Source organism: Nicotiana tabacum, chromosome 9 (assembly GCF_000715075.1).
Source record: "Nicotiana tabacum cultivar K326 chromosome 9, ASM71507v2, whole genome shotgun sequence".
Taxonomy (NCBI): Eukaryota; Viridiplantae; Streptophyta; class Magnoliopsida; order Solanales; family Solanaceae; genus Nicotiana; species Nicotiana tabacum.
In genome coordinates, this window is record NC_134088.1 from 31,803,670 (window position 1) to 31,823,595 (window position 19,926).

A 19,926-nucleotide genomic window follows, 5' to 3' on the forward strand; every position below is an offset into this window, starting at 1 on the left:
GCATGTGTGATCATGGGATTTAGGGAGATTGTTGAGCTAAAATAATAAAGAATGGGTTGTGGGATGATGAAATCCTCTATAAAAAGGACCTTGAAACCTTAATGCATTCCTAGTATTTGCCAAAATGCTCAAATGAGCTTACATTTCTAAAATAGATTGGAGTTGATAAGATTTCCGGAACATTTTAGAGTTTAAGGGAGCTCGAGTGAGGTATGATGGCTAAACTCTTCTCTAAGAATTGAACCCAACATTACCCATGTAAATTCCAAGATGTTTATCATAAATCGATTATTCCGAATAAGCTTTGTGACAAAGATATATGTTCAATTCGTGTTTGTATGCTCTTATTATGTTGTATTATTGATTAAGGATGTGTTCCAAACTATGGATTGTGTATCTACATGTTATAATTCCAAGTCGTGTTACATATGAAAATTATTATGTCAAATTGTGTAGAGATTGTTATTGGGATTACACCCCCACCCGCACATATTGGGGTGAGGAGGCAGGGCCGCTTTGTGTAGGATTTTGGTACTGTTGTTACACCACCATCCGCATACACATATTAGGGTGAGGCGGCAGGGCATCTTTATGTAGGTATTGGTATCGTTGTTACACCTCCACCAGCACATACTGTGGTGAGGCGGCAGGGCCGCTTTGTGTAGGTATTGGTATCGCTGTTGCACCTCCAACCGCATACATTGGGGTGAGGAGGCGGGGCCGCTTTGTGTAAATATAGTTACAGAGGTTCTCGTCTTAAAATTTATTAATATTATTGACAACTCTTGATAAATCTTCTTTGGCTTTAACGATTATCTATGTTATTATATTGTCACCCTGATTCATTATATTTATATTGTATTTCCAAGTTCATGATTAGGTGTTTGGTTTTCATACTAGTACTATTCGCCATGTACTAACGTCCCTTTTGCCGGGAGTGATGCATCTTTCATGGATGCAGGTGGTTCCACGGCGTAGGATACTGACCAGTGATAGCGGTACTCAATCTTCCTATCTGACTTGGTGAGCCCCATCTCATTATGGGGTTGTGCATATTTTGTTTCGTATGTATTTCTATGTTTTGAGGTATAGTCGGAGCCTTGTTGACGACATTATCATTGTACTCTTTGTATATTAGAGGCTCCGTAGATATAGTGTGAGTGTATATGGGTGATGGGAAAGTCAAACAAATTATGTAGTATTCTGAACACTTGTTCCATTTCAAACCATGAGAATGTGTGCATTTTAAGACCTTTTAAATGAAGTAATCTATGGTAATGAATTTGGTATTGTCTATATGATCTCCTTATGGGTTAATTAACAAAGATATGTATCCTCTTTAAATCATGGGCGAGTTTGGGTAGAAAGTATTCAACAGGCTTGCTTGACCTGGTTAACTCGGTTGAGCGTCGGTCACGCTACCCGAGTTTGGGGCGTGACAATGACCTTCTGGTCGAAAAGATAAGAGTGTTTGAGATTAATAATGAGAGGCTAAGTGGAACTTCTAACGCCATAACCTTGCAGGTCCAAAAGAAGATAGACCCAATCGACCAACTCAGGACCAAAATAAACGAGGTCAAGTCCTCGGCCGAGGGGTTAAGGAGCGAGATGGACCTCCTGGCCTCAGAAAAGGATGCCACCAAAGAGGATTTGGCATCGGCCAATGACCAGATCTGGGTGATGAAGGATAAATCTGACAAATGGTCTTGGCTGAACGGTAAGCTCCGAGCACAACTGGACTCGGCCATCTCGGAATGGGATGCCCTCGGTCGGGAGTACACCGCACTGAAGTCCAAGTTAGAGGCTGCTACGAACAAGTCTTCCGAGGTTCAGGATATGCTGGCCTAATATAAGAACGATATGAAGGTGGCCGAGGCCCGTATAATAACAAAGGACGAGTATATTAAGTGGTTATCCTAGAGGGAAACCCTTAAGGAGATTCATGCTCGGGGGTTCGATCTAGCGGCTGAGATCGAAGAGGCAAAGAGGTCGAGGCGAAAGAGATATACGATCCCGAGGGTTCGGGCAGCGAATAGGGCTCCGGCAAAGACTAGGCGAAAAATGCCTAAGTTTATTTTTTCTTTTCCCACTTTCCTTTTTCTTTTTGGGTCCGCTTCATAGTGTCTCTGTAAATACCTTTCGATATATATTAAAAATTTCCCTCCGGTTGTATTGTGTCCTTTACTTTTTAGTATTTTCTTTATGTTCGAGACTTATAACTTTTATTTAAAATATGTCATCGATGCCTTAGCATAGAATTTGACATAACTTAGAGTCTTCGATCTCCCAGAGTCCGGATGAGGCCTGGTTTAAGTAACAACTCCGAGTCTCTTTGACCTCAGAATTTTAAAATACTTGAATGTTATAATCGGACACGATTATATTTTGCCAAAAGTGGCTATTTTTATGGCCATGCCTGAGGTATTCTTTCATAAGTTTTATGGCTCCATAGACTTCCTAGGACTCGACATAGAACCTAATTCTCCGATACCAAGTTTGTCACGATCCAAAATCACCTGACTGGCACCCAGCACACTACCCGACTCGAGCGAACAAACCACGTGATGCACCCAAATCATATGCGTGAAAACCAATTTAACTGTGAAAGCTCCTTGAAAATCATATACATTTTCAAGTTCAATGATAAAAATATTTTCCAATTCAAAATCACGCATGACGTATTTCATGATAATAACAATGAGACTAAGTAAAATAAATAAACATTCATGTATGCCGTGTACAACCCCATTACTATAACCTTTCACAACTATCTATAGAGCCTCTATACCAAAGAATAGAACTAAGGGTTGGAGTAATTCCAATAAAATAAAATAAGAAAGAACATGATAGCTACCACGAAATAAAAGTGGTGCTTCATAATACCTCGGAAAGAGAGTCATCCTAGCCTGACCGCATGCCACGTATCAAACAACATCCTAAAACGTGTAAAGTAAGCAGGGGCCTGGAGGGGGGGACTAAGGGCTGAGCACACCACAGTGGTACTTAATAAGTATCATAGACTCTCTCTAACTTAATTTTTTGGGACAAACTTTATAACAACAATGCATCAATATTTGATATAAAACGATAAGAAATTTTATCAATTCATGACCCTTGTTATTTTAAATAACAACCAAGTAAAATATAACCCATAATATAAACTTTTAAAACATTTACATCACTCCAAGATTTTGGATAAAAATCATGCAAAATCATTCCATTTGCTTTAAGTCATTGAAATCAATTTTGGCTCCTTAGGCCTAAATATAAGAAACTCATCATTACCTTTCACTGCGAATACTATACCATCACCGATATAAGAAGGTCAACTAGGAAATGTACATAGCGGCAAGTATCATATAACCTACTTGCTCAGGTCATATCATCGTAGTACCGTACGAATCGACTCGGTCATACTAATAATAGCATAAAATAGCACCCTCTCAAGGGAGAGCACTCTGTCGTAGTCTATACCACAAAGTGGTCATCTACGCCTACACCAGCACGTGTAGTTTCATGACAAAGAACACGATATATCTTAAGCCAATCTCGGTGAACACAAGTAACTCCCAAAATATTTGATACTTCAAAATAGATTCATAGCATAGTAGCCTCAAAGAATCTATTTTTATCAAATCATAACATTTACAGAAAATCTAAATCATTTGAGCAAAATTTAAATAAATAACCTTTTACATGTTAAAGCCTTTAGCAATTTAACATCAATCTTTAAAAGATACCACAAGTGTTATTCTGCTCATCAATTTCCAAAAAAAATATTTTTCATGAAAACTTATCTTTAGCACTCAAATATGTATACTCTTGTCAATAAGTAAGTTTTGATAAAAACTTATAACATTTACCTTGAGTGTCATTTTGCCAACAAGATATAAAATAAAATTTTATAAAACCACATGACACTACATATGCAACATAATATTTTAATACATAGAGACATTCATACTTGTTTGTCCCCACAAACACGAAAGCACATTTGCAAACAACTTAAGTATTAACTCGAAACATGCTTTTAGAGAAAGTCCATCAAGAAGAGTAAGTTTTAATCAACTTACCTCGCTTACGCTTTATTAACATTCACAAGCTTACGATCCTCCTCCATCATTCCAATGTTGATTAAAATTCTCAACATCACCAATAAGTCGATATCTACAATTAGATATCCTAATTATATCAAAATATGACCTAAGATATTGATCAACATCCACATATGGCTCATAGCCTCCAACAACTCAAATCGCCAAATAGTTTTACATTCTAGACTATTCAACTTCATTCTTATGTTTTAATACCCATTCGAAGTTATTAATGATACTACATCAATTGTCCATAGCCACCAAGTTACTATTCATCATCTTCCATAATTAACACTTGCAAAATATACAATTCGGGTGACTACATAGTTGATCACTTCCATCATTTGCTAACAAATAATTCCATAGGTTCATTGTATTCATAAATTTCATCGCCAAGATTACCATTTATCTTCTCTCTTATTTTCTCAAAAGTACTATTCATGCCATGAACTAGAGTTTTATAATCCAATCTTTCAACCATTAAAACTTATAACAAATGCTTCAAATACTTCTAACTACTCATAATAAACGAGGTTCAAGCATTAAAATTACCTCTAGTAGCTAAATCTTGAAAATCACAACTTCGGTGATTTAAGTGTTCTTTAGGTTTTGATGATGAAATCTAGCATTTGAATGCAAGAATGATATTAGAACTCATGTATATTGAGTAAAAATCAACCCAAAATAATATTAACAACTTACCTTGGTTGCTTGGACTTAATTTGAGCTTAAAATCCCCCCTTCACCTCAAGAACCCTAACCCCTAATACTCAAAATACTCTCTCCCCCGACTTGGTATTTATAGGCCCAAATTTCTGGGTTTCGGATGCGGCCTAGGATGTTATGGAAGCACTTCACTGCCAGCCATTCATTCAGACGCAGCCCCGGATGCTTCGCATCCATCCTCTACCAGCCTTTGGTAATTTGGTCATAACTTCTTGTAGAAACTAGACTCAAAGATCTTTCATTTGATAGGTTGTTCATAACATCTCTCTCTATATATATATATATATATATATATATATATATATATATATCACATAAATCCTTATATACATGTAGATATGCTCGTCCAAAGTTTGGTCTTGTGCGTACTCATTTGGAACTTTAGTCTATCATGTAATTTCCAACTTGGCTTAGACTTAGGGCTCTCCTTAGACCCCACATCACTTATAATATGCCTCATACACTTATTATCATATCCAATTGATATCCATCATATTAATAGTCCTCATCTACACACAAAATAATATAATTAATGCACATCGACTTTCTTAATAACGCTTAAGTACTTCGATATTTTCCGGGGTGCTACATTCTCCCCCACTTAAGAACATTCGTCCTCGAATTTTTTGCAAGTCACTTCTAAGCATAGAGTTACCATCCATTTTTATCCAACCACCATGCATATGCACTTATTAAATTTATATGGGTCTTACACTTCCTTTCCAAAATCTCAATTTACTTATGGCCCTCAAAATTTGGCTATCTTTACAAATTATTAAAATTTTTGGCAGAGTTTTTCCTATAACTAGGACTATCCAAAAACTTTAACCTGTCCATAATAAGCCCCTACACGGGCACCAATAATAATATCTCTCAACAACCAACAATACACAATATATATACTATCTTGTCCCCACCAGGCCGTACATATACCACAAGTACATCAAGTGTGAATTTTTAAAACTTTTAACTAGTAACATATATGAAAACTATTCAATATCAATAATAGCAACTTAACATAGCTCCCATATCACTATTATACATGCATGCATTTTTATTAGTCATGCATACGTCAAGTTGTACTTGAAAAGTATCTTCAAATAAACCACAAATCTCTCTGTGATTGGACTTAATAAATATTTTTTTGTCTTGAGATAAAGAAAAACTAATTATCATGCTCCCTTAATTTCTTAGCTTTCTCGAGGCAATATCTCATAGTTTATGAGATCGAAGTTATATTGCCCACTTGGTATCTGCAAAACTTGTTCATTCCGAATCGTAGTCTCAAAATTTCCTTATAACGAATACTTTCAAATTAGTCTGTTGTCCTTTATGAATCATGTTTCCAGGAAAAGTCTTCCCACTTAAAACTTTTAATATTCACTAATCATCAAAACTATTTTGGAGTGTTCTTTTATTCCCTCCAAAGATTAATAAGATATTTGTCTCAAATTTATCCATCATATGATAATTTCATACCCCCACTTTCGCTCATACCTTGAGAGCTCATGTTAGATCCATAACTTGTTAACTATTGTTACCAACAAGTTTGCTCTAAAAATAATTCAACTCACTTCGTTTGAGTTCATGACACTAGTTTGCCACCTACTCGCGGACAGCCGCGTTCTAGTTTTTTTTCTTAACTTTTACTAATTCCTTGACACCATTGAGTATCTTGTGATATTTTTCTACCAAATATTTGGGATTGAATTTTTTTTTCATGTGCACCATAGACATGCTACCGTAGCCCAAAAACTTTCAACAGTCAAGAGTCATCATTACCACGATGGTACTTGCACCCTTTAATATTAGTGCTCGTCTTTGAACCCGTACTTTTTACTAACATACTTTATTTTTATATAGAAGTCTCTTCTCATTTAAGAATAAGCATTGCATTACCCCTTTCTATTTTATTCTGTGCAAAGTGTGCACATATTAAAAGGACTCCTTTATTCCATACAATTCCACATATAATTCAAAGTACTCCCTCGTTCTCCGTAATACTTGAATTTAATTCAAATCGCACATGTCCCCAAAGTTGTAGGAATACATTCGAGCTGCCCATTAAATCTTTGACTATCAGACGTAACTTTTATCATCTCTTATGCAAAACATCGTAACTATTACTTGTAATGAGTCTTTGATTACCCACAAATACTTTATGGTAATTGTACTCATTCCATCATGAAGTTACCGAAGGTTTTCTCTTCATTTTGACTCTAGTAAATAAAATATCTTATTTCTCAAACCATTATCTTTAAGGTTACTCTTACCTGTACTAACGCTCCCCCACTTAAGCGTAAAACCCAATTCTTAAGCTTCAACCCAACACTCCAAGACTTCATTAAATTCCTACCTCGTAAGTAAACTTACATCTAATCATATACATGCTCACATGCTGCCACAAATTTTTTTTATTCCCCAACTCGAAATCTCATTTCACTATTTTTTTTCATAAAACCCCAACCTTATTTTGTAATTACACTTGTATTGCTTTTTGTTTTGAAAACAAGATAGATGGTTATTCTCGTTAAAGATTTCCTTATTTCTTTTCATACTAAAGTATCATGATACTTCTAACCGCAATTCATGTTGCTAATTATCATCATTTCCTAATTTAATCGCTCAACTTGACACATTCATAAGTACTTTGGAGCTTACATTTGAAAATTCTCAATTCCCACAAGTTCAAAAGGACGAATCTTAACTAGTCAAACCCAAGGTTGCAATTTCACATCATTTTACCTCCTCTGGTAACATATGTTGCTTCTTGTACCTTTTCAAGGTACACCTTTGTGTATATCATGCCTTAACTTTACTTACTTACCCATTTAAGTCCATCTATCTCATCCGCGCATACATTGGTATGCATCATTGAATGTCAACATCTGTTAGTATCTCATTCGTTAATTGTGAGTCATTCAAAGTTCACCTACCTTTCCCATACTTATGATATGCTTCGAATACCCTAAAATTGTGCCCATACATGACACTTTAATTTTACGATTTACTTTCTTATATGTGACATTACCATAATGATAACTTCATCATGTCGAGAATCTCCCAATCCATAGCGAGAGTGCGAATCATCTCTTGATAGCATCCCGTAAATCCGAATTAGTTATGGATGCATTATATGAGTATTAATGTGACCTTTTAGACATGTGAAGTCCTATCGGGATGAGTATGGGTGTAAACAATTATTTCAGAATCAAGACCGAGAGTGAGGAGCATAAAATTCAATAGAATCGACTAAGTTTATGGGAGGTATGTTTTATAGCCAGACAGTGCAAGGCCATAAAAACTCACGGCCATAGACATTGCAAGGCACTATCCAGGGCATTAACATCAGCGCCCCTGACAATGCAAGGCACTGTAACATCAGTTCCCCTAACAGTGCAAGGCACTGTAACCTCAGCGCCCCAGACAGTGCAAGGCATTGTTACTTCAGCGCCCTAGACAGTGCAAGGCATTGTAGTTTTGGCGCCTTGCACAGTAAGTTTGGTGCCCCTAACGGTGCCTCGCGCCAATGCTGCTTATCCGAGTTATTTTTATTTTCCTTCTTAATTTTGGGACGTGTTCACTTATTTAAAAGCCCTACCTCGTTCCCCCACACCCCAAACATGAAAACCTACTCTAGAAAGGGGAGCTCTCAAGAATCCAACTTCCCCAAGGTCCCTCCATTATCCAAGGTAAGTTCTAACGATGATTCTAAATTAATTTCAATTCTCCAACACCTTATTAACATGGGTAAATCCTTACACTCATTAGATATTTGGTTAAGACACTATTGTTGAGAAAGAAAACCCTAGAACTCGAATTCAAGAGGAGTAAACTTCGAAAAGGTAATGCTTCTACTCTCTAATCATTTATAGCTATGAATCGATGAGTTTTTGGGAGAATAGTGAATGGGTTTGATAAAGAGAACCACAAGAACTATGCTAGGGTTTTGGATTGTTGACTTATGATTGTTGTAAACATTTGGGTGATGATAAATAGTGTTAGTTACATCTATTTGGGATTGTAGAATCACCTAGAAGTAGTAGAATGAGAACTTGGTGAAGAAAAGACCAATTATTGAGGGCTGTGAGGCTTTACGCCCATAAGGTGTTTGATAAAATTCCTAAGCTACCCAAACGTGAGTTGTAGTGCTAATATTGGTTCCTCTTGATATTTATATTTCCATAGATTATCATTGAAAGAGGCGACGAACATTGTGATACGCTTAAAAGGACCAGAGTCAAGGTATGTGAGGCTAACTCTCTATGTTTGGGAATGTTAATGATTCTCCCTACACTACGTTTCTTTTACAATGTTATTAATTGCCTCAGAAATATAGTTAAGCCTAGTTCCTTGAATAGTTGTAGAACTTCTATTCTCTAGCTTCATAACTCATTCATGACTTTCATTCTGAACATTGTGAGCTTAGTTAGTATTCAATATAGACTTGGGTTTGATGTCCCCCGAGTCTTAGTATAGATTACTCAGTATGTCATAAACAATTGAAGTTTCAGTTTTCATAATTAGTTCAAGAATACATGTCTCAGTCTAGTCCTATTCAGTATTCCAGTATTATATAACTCAGTGTGATTCAGTATTCCAGTATCATGTAACTTGGTGTGATTCAGTATTTCAGTATCATGTAACTCAATATGATTCTCAGTTCCTGATTTTAAATCTCTGAATGTTGAACACCTGTATTTGGGCCTGAGGCCGCAGTTTATGCTTTATGCATCTTTGGTCTTGAATCCGTAGTTTATGCTTTATGCATCTTTAGGCTTGAGGCTACAGTTTATGCTTTATGCATTTTTAGGCCTGAGGCCGCAGTTATGTATATGTATACTTGGGCCCGAGGCCACAGTTGTGCACATATATATTGGGCCTGAGGCCGCAGTTTAATATTCAGATAAATAGATTGTTCATCATTCAAAAGAGGAGTATTCATATCCTTACTTCCTTTGTTCAGTTCAGTTATCAGTTATCATTTCATGTTTAAGTTACAGCAGTTATCAGCTATCAGTTATCATTTCAATTTTCTGTTACCAGTTCTCAGTTATCAGCTCAGTTTCAGTTCCAACATTTACAGTTCTTTCTTTTAGTTGTTTTACGTACCGGTGCAATTCAAATATACTGACGTCCCTTTTGTCCGGGGCTTGCATCTCACGATGCAGGTAATGATTTATAGGTTGACGATTCAGAGCGCTAGGATTCTCGTGCCAGCTATTTGGTGATCCCCAGTTCTTTCGAGGCATTATAATCACTTTACAGTCTTTCAGTATATTCAGATAGTTAGTATTTTTATTACTTCATTAGAGGCTTCATAGACTAGAGTAACAATTAGACAGAGTCACAAGCTTTTCATGTTAAGCAATGTTGACTACAGATATATTTTAGACTTGTATTAATGTTTCAACACTTTGATGTATATCATTCAGACTTTAAGTATACCAGCATATGTTAGTTTATCTTCCACATTCAGTATGTTATGATATCACATGTTGATTCAGTCAGCCAGTTGGTTCGCTCGATCACATCTAGTCAGGCACTAAGTGTCATGTTACGTCCAGGCCCATGTTCGGGGCGTGACATATTGTATCTTGACTTGTCCAATTTCTAAAAGTCTTGAGGGTTTCCTTACACCCTACCCATTGTTTTTTAGATGCTTTTGGTCATCCTTGATATTATCCCAAATAAGCCTTCATTCGTATAAGTCACAATATGATTTCTACGAACTTAGTTGATTCACATTCTCTTACCAATTTGATTTTTTTATCATTCCTCGACACCTCATCACGATAATTTGAGATAAAACCTTCCCATTTATCTTGGAACTATTGTGTTTTATTCTTTATACCTTTGACGTACTTATTAGTGGTGACAATTGCAGTGACCGATCATTTTAACATCTTGACTAAATATCTAAATTCTAGATTAGGGCCTTACTCTTTTGAGGTTCCCTCTTTCACCCCCTCTAATATAATTTTTTGTACGCTCTGGCTCTATTCTGACAGCACCAGCTGACATCAAAATCTCAATATCTTTTCTATGAGCCATCAATATTCATTTGAAAATTCTTATTCACCAAAGTCATACGTGTTGTCTATATCAGTCCAATCTATTCTTGACTTATCTTTCCATTTGAACAATTCTGACACTTTCAAGCTATTAGCCCAAACATCTTGTATTATAAGTTGAACCTTGAGCTTTATTCTCGTCAATTCTATATCTTCTACAACAAGTAATTAATACAGTCGAGAATCTGTACTCTCACTTCAGGCACAAACGCACGATCTGGAGTATGAAGAAAGTGAAACACCCAAGATATCATTGTAGCCTCCCCGATATAAGTGTGGCCAGCAACACACCGATAAGAGAAACTCTACTTGACACGGCTCCATAGACTTCCTAAGACTCGACTTAGAACCTAGTGCTCTGATACCAAGTTTTTTACGACCCAAAACTACGTGATCGGCACCCAGCACACTACCCGACCCGAGCGAACCAAACCATGTGATGCACCCAAATCATATGCATGAAAACCAATTTAACTGTGGAAGCTCCTTAAAAATCATATACATTTTCAAGTTCAATGATAAAAATATTTTCCAATTCAAAATCACGCATGACGTATTTCATGATAATAACAATGAGACTAAGTAAAATAAATATACTTTCATGTATGTTGTGTACAACCCCGTTACTACAATCTTTCACAATTATCTATGGAGCCTCAATACCAAAGAATAGAACCAAGGATTGGAGTAATTCCAACAAAATAAAATAAGAAAGAACATGATAGCTACCATGAAATAAAAGTGGTGCTTCAAAATACCTCGGAAAGAGAGTCATCCTAGCCTGACCGTATGCCACGTGTCATACATCATCCTGAAACATGTAAAGTAAGCAGGGCCCTGGAGGGGAGGCCTAAGGGTTGAGTACACACAGCGGTACTCAATAAGTGTCATAGACTCTCTCTAACTTAAGTACTTGGGACAAACTTTATAACAACAATGCACCAATATTTGATATAAAACGATAAGAAATTTTATCAATTCATGACCCTTGTTATTTTAAATAACAACCAAGTGAAATATAACCTACAATATAAACTTTTAAAACATTTACATCACTCCAAGATTTTGGATAAAAATCATGCAAAATCATTCCATTTGATTTAAGTCATCGAAATTACTTTCGGCTCCTTAGTCCTAAACATAAGAAATTATCATTACCTTTCACAGGGAGTACTATATCATCACCGAAATAAGAAGGTCAAGTAGGTTATGTACCTAGCAGCAAGTGTCATATACCCTACTTGCCCAGGTCGTCTCATCGTAGTACTGTACGAATCGACTCAGCCATGCTAATAATAGCACAAAATAGTACCCTCTCAAAGGAGAGCACTCTGCCGTAGTCTATACCACAAAGTGGCCATCTACGCCTACACTGGAACGTGTAGTTTCATGACAACGAACACGATATATCCGAAGCCTATCTCGGTGAACACAAGTAACTCCCAAAATATTTGATACTTCAAAAAATATTCATAGCATAATAGCCTCAAAGGATCTATTTTTATCAAATCATAGCATTTATAGAAAATCTAAATCATTTGATAAAAATTTAAATAAATAACCTTTTACATGCTCAAGCCTTTAGTAATTTAACATCAACATTTAAAAGATACCACAAGTGTTATTCTGCTCATCAATTTTCAAAAAAAATACTTTTCATGAAAACTTATCTTTAGAACTCAAATATGTATACTCTTGTCAATAAGTAAGTTTTGATAAAAACTTATAACATTTACCTTGAGTGTCAATTTGCAAACAAGATTTAAAATAAAATTTTATAAAACAACATGACACTACATATGCAACATAATATTTTAATACATGGAGACATCCATACTTGTTTGTCCCCCACAAGCACGAAAGCACATTTGCAAATAACTTAAAGATTAACTCGAAACATGCTTTTAGAGAAAGTCCCTCAAGAAGAGTAAGTTTTAATCAACTTACCTCGCTTTCGCTTTATTAACATTCACAAGCTTTCAATCCTCCTCCATCATTCCAATATTGATTAAAATTCTCAACATTACCAAAAAGTCGATATCTACAATTAGATATCCTAATTACATTAAAATATGACCTAAGATATTGATCAACATCCACATATGGCTCATAAGTTGGCTACAAGCCTCCAACAACTCAAATCGCCAACTAGTTTTACATGCTAGACCATTCAACTTCATTCTTATGTTTTAATACCCATTCGAAGTCATTAATGATCAATTGTCCATTGCCACCAAGTTACTATTCATCCTTTTCCATAATCAACACTTGCAAAATATACAATTCGGATGATTACTTAATTGATCTCTTCCACCTTTTGCTAACAAATAATTCCATAGGTTCATTGTATTCATAAATTTCATCGTCAAGATTACAAATTCATCTTCTCTCTTATTTTCTCAAAAGTACTATTCATTCCATGAACTAGAGTTTTATAGTCTAACCTTTCAACCATTAAAACTTGTAACAAATGTTTCAACTATTTCTAACTACTCATAATAAACGAGTTTGAAGCATTGAAATTACCTTTAGTAGCTAAATCTTAAAAAATTACAACTTTGGTGATTTTAGTGTTCCTGAGGATTTGATGATGAAATCTAGCATTTGGATGCAAGAATGATGTTAGAACTCATGTATATTGAGTAAGAACTTACCTTGGTTGCTTGGACTTAATTTGAGCTTAAAATTGCCCCTTCACCTCAAGAACCCTAACCCCCAATACTCAAAATACTCTCTCCCTCGACTTGGTATTTATAGGCCCAAATTTTTGGGTTTTGGATGTGGCCTAGGATGCTATGACAGCACTTCACTGCCAGCCATGCTTTCGTACACGGCCCCGGATGCTTCGCATCCATAGACTCCTCTGTCAGCCTTTGGTAATTTGGTCATAACTTCTTGTAGGAATGTCAAAATGACAAACGGTTTAAAGAGTTAGAAACTAGACTCGAAGATCTTTCATTTGATAGGTTGTTCATCATCATATATATATATATATATGTAGATATGCTCATCCAAATTTTGGTCTTGTGCATACTCATTTGGAACTTTAATCTATCATGTAATTTCCAACTTGGCTTAAACTTACGGCTCTCCTTAGACCTCACATCACTTATAATATGCCTCGTACGCTTATTATCATATCCAAATTAATATCCATCATATTAATAGTCCTCATCTGCACACGAAATATTATAATTAGCACACATCAACTTTCTTAAATGCGCTTAAGTATTTCAAAATTTTTCGGGGTGCTACAAAAAATCTTTCCGTAAAACCCACTTCGGGAAAAATTCGATCCAAGGGAAAAAGAGTGCAACACCTACTTTTAGACCTAATCTTCATGTTTGACCTCGACGGAGCACTTGCACGGGTTAGTTCAACGTGTAACAAACTACAAAGAAAATTGTGTTTGTACCTTAGCAGTAGTATCTCTTTAAGTGTGCCATATTCCAGTTGTTTGGTAGTTGTACACCGTTCCCGGACTCGAGCTTGTATGAGCCTTTCCTGGTTATACCGATGACTCTGTACGGTCCTTCCCAATTCGTTCCTAGTTTCCCATCATTCGGGTTCTTCGTATGCAGCTTAACTTTCCTCAAATACTAAGTCCCCGACTTAGAAGTGTCCAGGTTTGCCCTTCGATCGTAGTATCTCCCCATCTATTGCTTTTGGGCCGCTAACCGGACTAAGGCGGCTTCTCGCCATTCGTATGATAAGTCTAAGCTTGTTTCTATGGCCTCGTTATTTTACGTCTCTGTAGCATATTAGAACCTTAGACTCGGTTCTCCAACTTCTACTGGAATCAGAGCTTTTGCGTCGTTGACCAAAGAGAAAGGTGTTGCACTGGTGCTTGGCCTCGAAGTCGTTCAGTATGCCCACAAGACCTCGGGCAAAATTACTTTCAACTTTTCTTTTGAGTCGGTCAATCTCTTCTTCGGGTTTTGGAGTATAGTTTTATTTCTTGATTCCGCTTGACCATTTCCATTAGGGTGGTAGGGTGCCGACAAGATTTTTTTGATTTTGTGGTCTCCGAGAAATTTATTAACCGGCTTTGATCAATTTCCGAATTAAGGACTCTGCTCCGGAATGGTTTCCACAAGTACTCTCGTGTACTTCGCTCATCACGTAGTCGGTATCCCCTGGTCCCATGCACCTTGCTAATGGCCCAAAAAATGATCTTCAATATAATTTTCCACCAACCAAGCAAAACTTGGCAGCCTTAGTATGTAGGGCCCTCGATTCCTTGGGATCCGACGGCAATTTCCCTTTCTGAAGGTAGTCTATGTATTTGTTTCTCCAATCCCAAGTCAAGTTTGTCGAGTTTACCTCGGCGTGACCTTTCTCTATTACTGATTTCATCAATTGCACTACGGCTCCAGAATTGAATTCGCCGGAGTCGACCGACGACTGTAGATTGGCCAATGCACCGGCTTCGTTATTTTGATCTTGAGGTATATGTTGTAGAGTCCATTCCTTGAATTGGTGTAAGGTCACTTGCAATTTATCCAAGTATCTCTGCATCCGGTCCTCTTTACTTCAAATGCCTCGTTGACTTGGTTAACTATGAGGAGGGAGTCACAATTGGCTTCGATCACCTCAGCCCCCAGGCTCTTATCCAATTCTAGACCTGTAATCATGGCCTCATAATCAGCTTCGTTGTTAGTCAATTTCACAGTTCTAATAGACTGCCTTATTGCATTACCCGTAGGTGGTTTTAGTACGATTCCCCTCCCGGAACCTTTCACGTTAGATGCATTGTCCATGAATAGGTTCCAAACCCCCAAGATAGTCCCCGAGGCGAGCAATAATTCTTTCTCAACCTCGGGGATCAAGGCCGGCGTAAAGTCGACCACGAAGTCTGTCAAAATTTGAGATTTTATAGCAGTTTGGGGTTTGTACTCGATATCATATCCGCTAATCTCTACGACTTATTTGGCCAGCCAGCCCGAGAGCTTGGGTTTATGCATAATATTCCTTAGTGGGTACAAGGTCACGACACATATTGGGTGACACCTAAAGTATGGTTTTAATTTCCTATATGCGCTTAATAAGGCGAGTGCTAATTTTTCTAAGTGTGGATACCTAGTTTCGGCATCGCCTAGGGTTCCACTAACATAATAAATAGGAAATTGCGTAACTTCTTCTTAACGAACCAGGACACCACTTACTGCTACCTCGAAAACTGCCAAGTAGAGACATAGTTACTCGTCTGCCTTCAGAGTGTGCAGCAAAGGAGGGCTCGATAGGTATCGTTTGATTTATTCTAAAGCCTGCTAGCATTCCGATGTCCAAGAGAAGTCGTTCTTCTTCTTTAGTAACGAGAAGAATCGGGCTTTTGTCGGACGACTTCGAAATAAACCGGCCCAACGCAGCTATCCGCCCGGTCAGTCTTTGTACCGCCTTGACGTTGTCGACTACGTTCATATATTCTATGGCTTTTATTTTGTCTGGGTTGATCTCTATTCCTCGGTTGGATACCATGAAACCGAGGAACTTGCGTGAGCTGACCCCAAAGGCACACTTCTACGGGTTCAGCTTCATGTTGTATTTCCTCAATATGTCGAAGGTTTCCTGCAAATGCTTTAAATGTTCATCTGCTCACAGGGACTTAACTAACATATCATCAATATAAACTTCCATGGATTTTCCTATTTGTTCTTCGAACATCTGGTTAACTAAGCGTTGATACGTAGCACCGGCATTTTTAGCCCAAACGACATTACGTTATAATAATAGGTGCCAAATTTAGTCATAAATAAAGTATTTTCTTAGTCGCCCCGGTCCATCTGAATTTGGTTGTACCCAAAATAGGCATCGAGAAAACTAAGTATCTCATGCGCGGCCGTCGCATCGATCATTCGGTCGATGTTAGGTAAAGGATATGAATTCTTTGGACATGCCTTGTTTAGGTTTTTGTAATCCACATACATTCTAAGTCTGTTTCCCTTTCTAGGCATGACCACTATGTTAGCTAGCCAATCCAGGTATGTAACTTCTCGAATGGAACCTATTTTCAGAAGTTTAGATACCTCGTCTTTGACGAATACGTGTTTGATCTCAGACTGCGGCCTCTTCTTCTGTTTGACTGGGTGAAATTTTGGATCCAAGTTCAATTTGTGAGTTTTCACCTCCAGTGGGATTCCTGTCATATCAAAGTGGGACCAGGCAAAACAATCGGCATTAGCTTTAAGGAAATCAATAAGTTTTTTCCTGAGCTCGAGAGTTAACCTCATGCCCAGGTATAGCTTTCTATACGGTAAGTACTCGATCAGTATGACCTGCTCTAATTCCTCAGCAGTCAATTTGGTGACATCGGTACCATCGGGTGCTATAAAGGACCTCAGGACACTGTAATCATATTCCTCGTTTTCCACGTGCTCATCCTGTTTCCTCGACCCGGCTAGGGTCGGGCACGCTGATTGCTATTTGGTTTCTTTCTCTTCGACCAGTCCCCTACTTTTTCATGTTGAAACCACAGGCACCGGGGTCACTTCTTCTATAACGAACATCTCCTTAATGTAGAGTCGAAGGCACCACCCTCATGTTATGAACCCATAGCCTCCCGAACAAAGCGTTGTATCTCATATCCCTCTCGATCACGTAGAATTTTATTTATTGGGTGGTCCCGACAGTGTTTACCGGTAGGGTTATTTCACCTTTCATCGTCTTGCATGCCATGTTGAACCCGTTCAATACTCTTACTGTCGGTACGATATGGTCTAACAATCTCAATTTCTCTACGTCCCTCCATCGGATGATGTTGGCCGAGCTACCTGGATCAATTAACACATGTTTAACTCGAGATTTATTTATCAGTACAGATATTACCAGTGCATCATTGTGAGGTTGGATGATGGGCTAGGCATCCTCGACGCTGAACGAGATGGACTCCTCTAGGATGTAATCCCGAGTGCATTTTTCCTTTGTGATGGAAACTTTGGTGCGTTCTATCATTGGCCCTTGTGGGACATACACTCTCCCAATGATCATGTTGATCACGTGTTGAGGCTTCTGTTTCTCAATTTGTTTGTTGGCATCCCTGTTTTCTTGAAATGATTTATGGCCCGCTCACTTAGGAATTCCTGAAGGTGCCCGTTGTTGAATAGTTGAGCCACTTCCTCCCTTAGCTATCGACAATCTTCGGTCATTTGACCATGGGTACACACCAAGCTATGATATCTCTGTGCGGGATCATACTGAAGTGGCCTAGACCATTTGATCTCCTTGATACGACCAATGACCGACAGTATACCCGCAGCGTCCACGTTGAAGTTATATTCCAATAATCTTGGGGTTTCCCTGCCCCCTAGCGGTCTGTCGAAACCGTTTATATTCATCAGACCTCGATTTCTAGGTCCTTCATCGCTTTTTCTATCGTTCTTGTTTGGGTGGAGACCGGGTCCATTTCTCTTTCTGTCCGAGCCATATGGATGATACTGATCTCGGACTGGCCTTGGCTCCTAGTCCGTAAATCTTTTAGATCTGTCGTTCGCCCTGTTAGGGTAAACAGACCCTGAAGGGGTCCCCAGCTAGTCGTCATCTACTCTAATCTTCGACCGATACCTGTTATGGACATCGGCCCAAGTAACCGTCTGGTACTCCACCAATTTTTGCTTTAATTGATGAGAAGTAGTGGAACTCCGGGGGTTGAGCCCTTGAGTGAACGCCTGAACTGCCCAATCATCTGCGACCGGGGCAGGTCCATTCGCTCCATCTTAAACCTCGACACGAACTCCCTAAGCGTCTCATTGTCTATTTTCTTGACTTTGAAGAGGTTTAATTTCCTCGTCTCGACCTTGATATCGCTGACATGGGATTTAACGAAGGCATCTGCAAGCATAGAGAATAAATCAATATAATTCTGGGGTAAGTTATGGTACCATATCATTTCTCCATTGGACAAGGTTTCCACAAATTGCTTTAATAACACCGACTCGTTCTCGTCTTCTTCTAGGTCGTTGCCTTTTATTGCGCACGTATAGGAGGTTACATGCTTGTTTAGATCTGTGGTCCCGTTATATTTGGGAATGTCAGGAATTTGGAATCGGCTTCGGTGCGGCACTCGGGGGAAAGGTTTCTTAATGAATATTTTAGAATCCAGCCCTTTCAATATTGGAGGCGCTCCCGGGATCTGATCGACCCTCGAATTGTAAGTTTCCACCTTCTTGTTATTTGCCTCTATCTTTTTCTCACCAGACTCCAACTGATTTGTTAGTATTTCGAGCATTTTCATCACCTCAGAAGTTTTTCTGGGCCCGAATTCATCCGGTTCCACCGCAATCTGTTCATCCCTTCGAGCGTTTTCTCTAACCCGCTTGGGCTTGATCCTGTTATGGGCATGACTTTGCGTCTGTAGATGTGCTATTGCCGCTTGCTAAGCTTATAACATTTCGAAAATCAATCGCAAGCTAACTCCATTACCTTCTCCTTAGGGTGCTTCTCGAGCTGATGGTCGGGGTGCCCCTCGAAGGCTATTTTTAGGGTAAGTTGGCAGGTTGATGTTGATGGAAACCTGTGAGTTAGCGTCGACTGGGTCAGCGATTGGGACACCATTTGGATCAACAAGTGGTATATCATTGTTGGGTACCATGTTGTTATTTTCACCATGGTGGCCCAACTCGGTGTCAACGTTCAAGTGAGCAGACTGAGAATTTGACATTCTTAGATTAACCTGAAATCAATCTTCAAAAAGCAAGTGTAAAATTGAGTGTGTTATGGAAATTCGTATTAAATCTCCACTATTATCCTTAGCCCCACAGTAGGCGTCAAACTGTTTACCCTTAGAATGAGTAACAATTGAATTTACATGCAGAAAAAGATATGTGATTTAATTTAATACGAATGAACTATGAACAGTAAATAATTGAATTAAAATGAATCAAAGCGATCAAACCAAATCTAATAGATGAACAAGTTTAGCTTTGCAATGGTCGTTTGGAAATCGGTCCCGATTTTATCCTCGGAACGAGCTCGGTTCTCACTTAATGAACAAACAACTGAAGAATACTTTGAACAATAGCTAAAGGACAAAAATT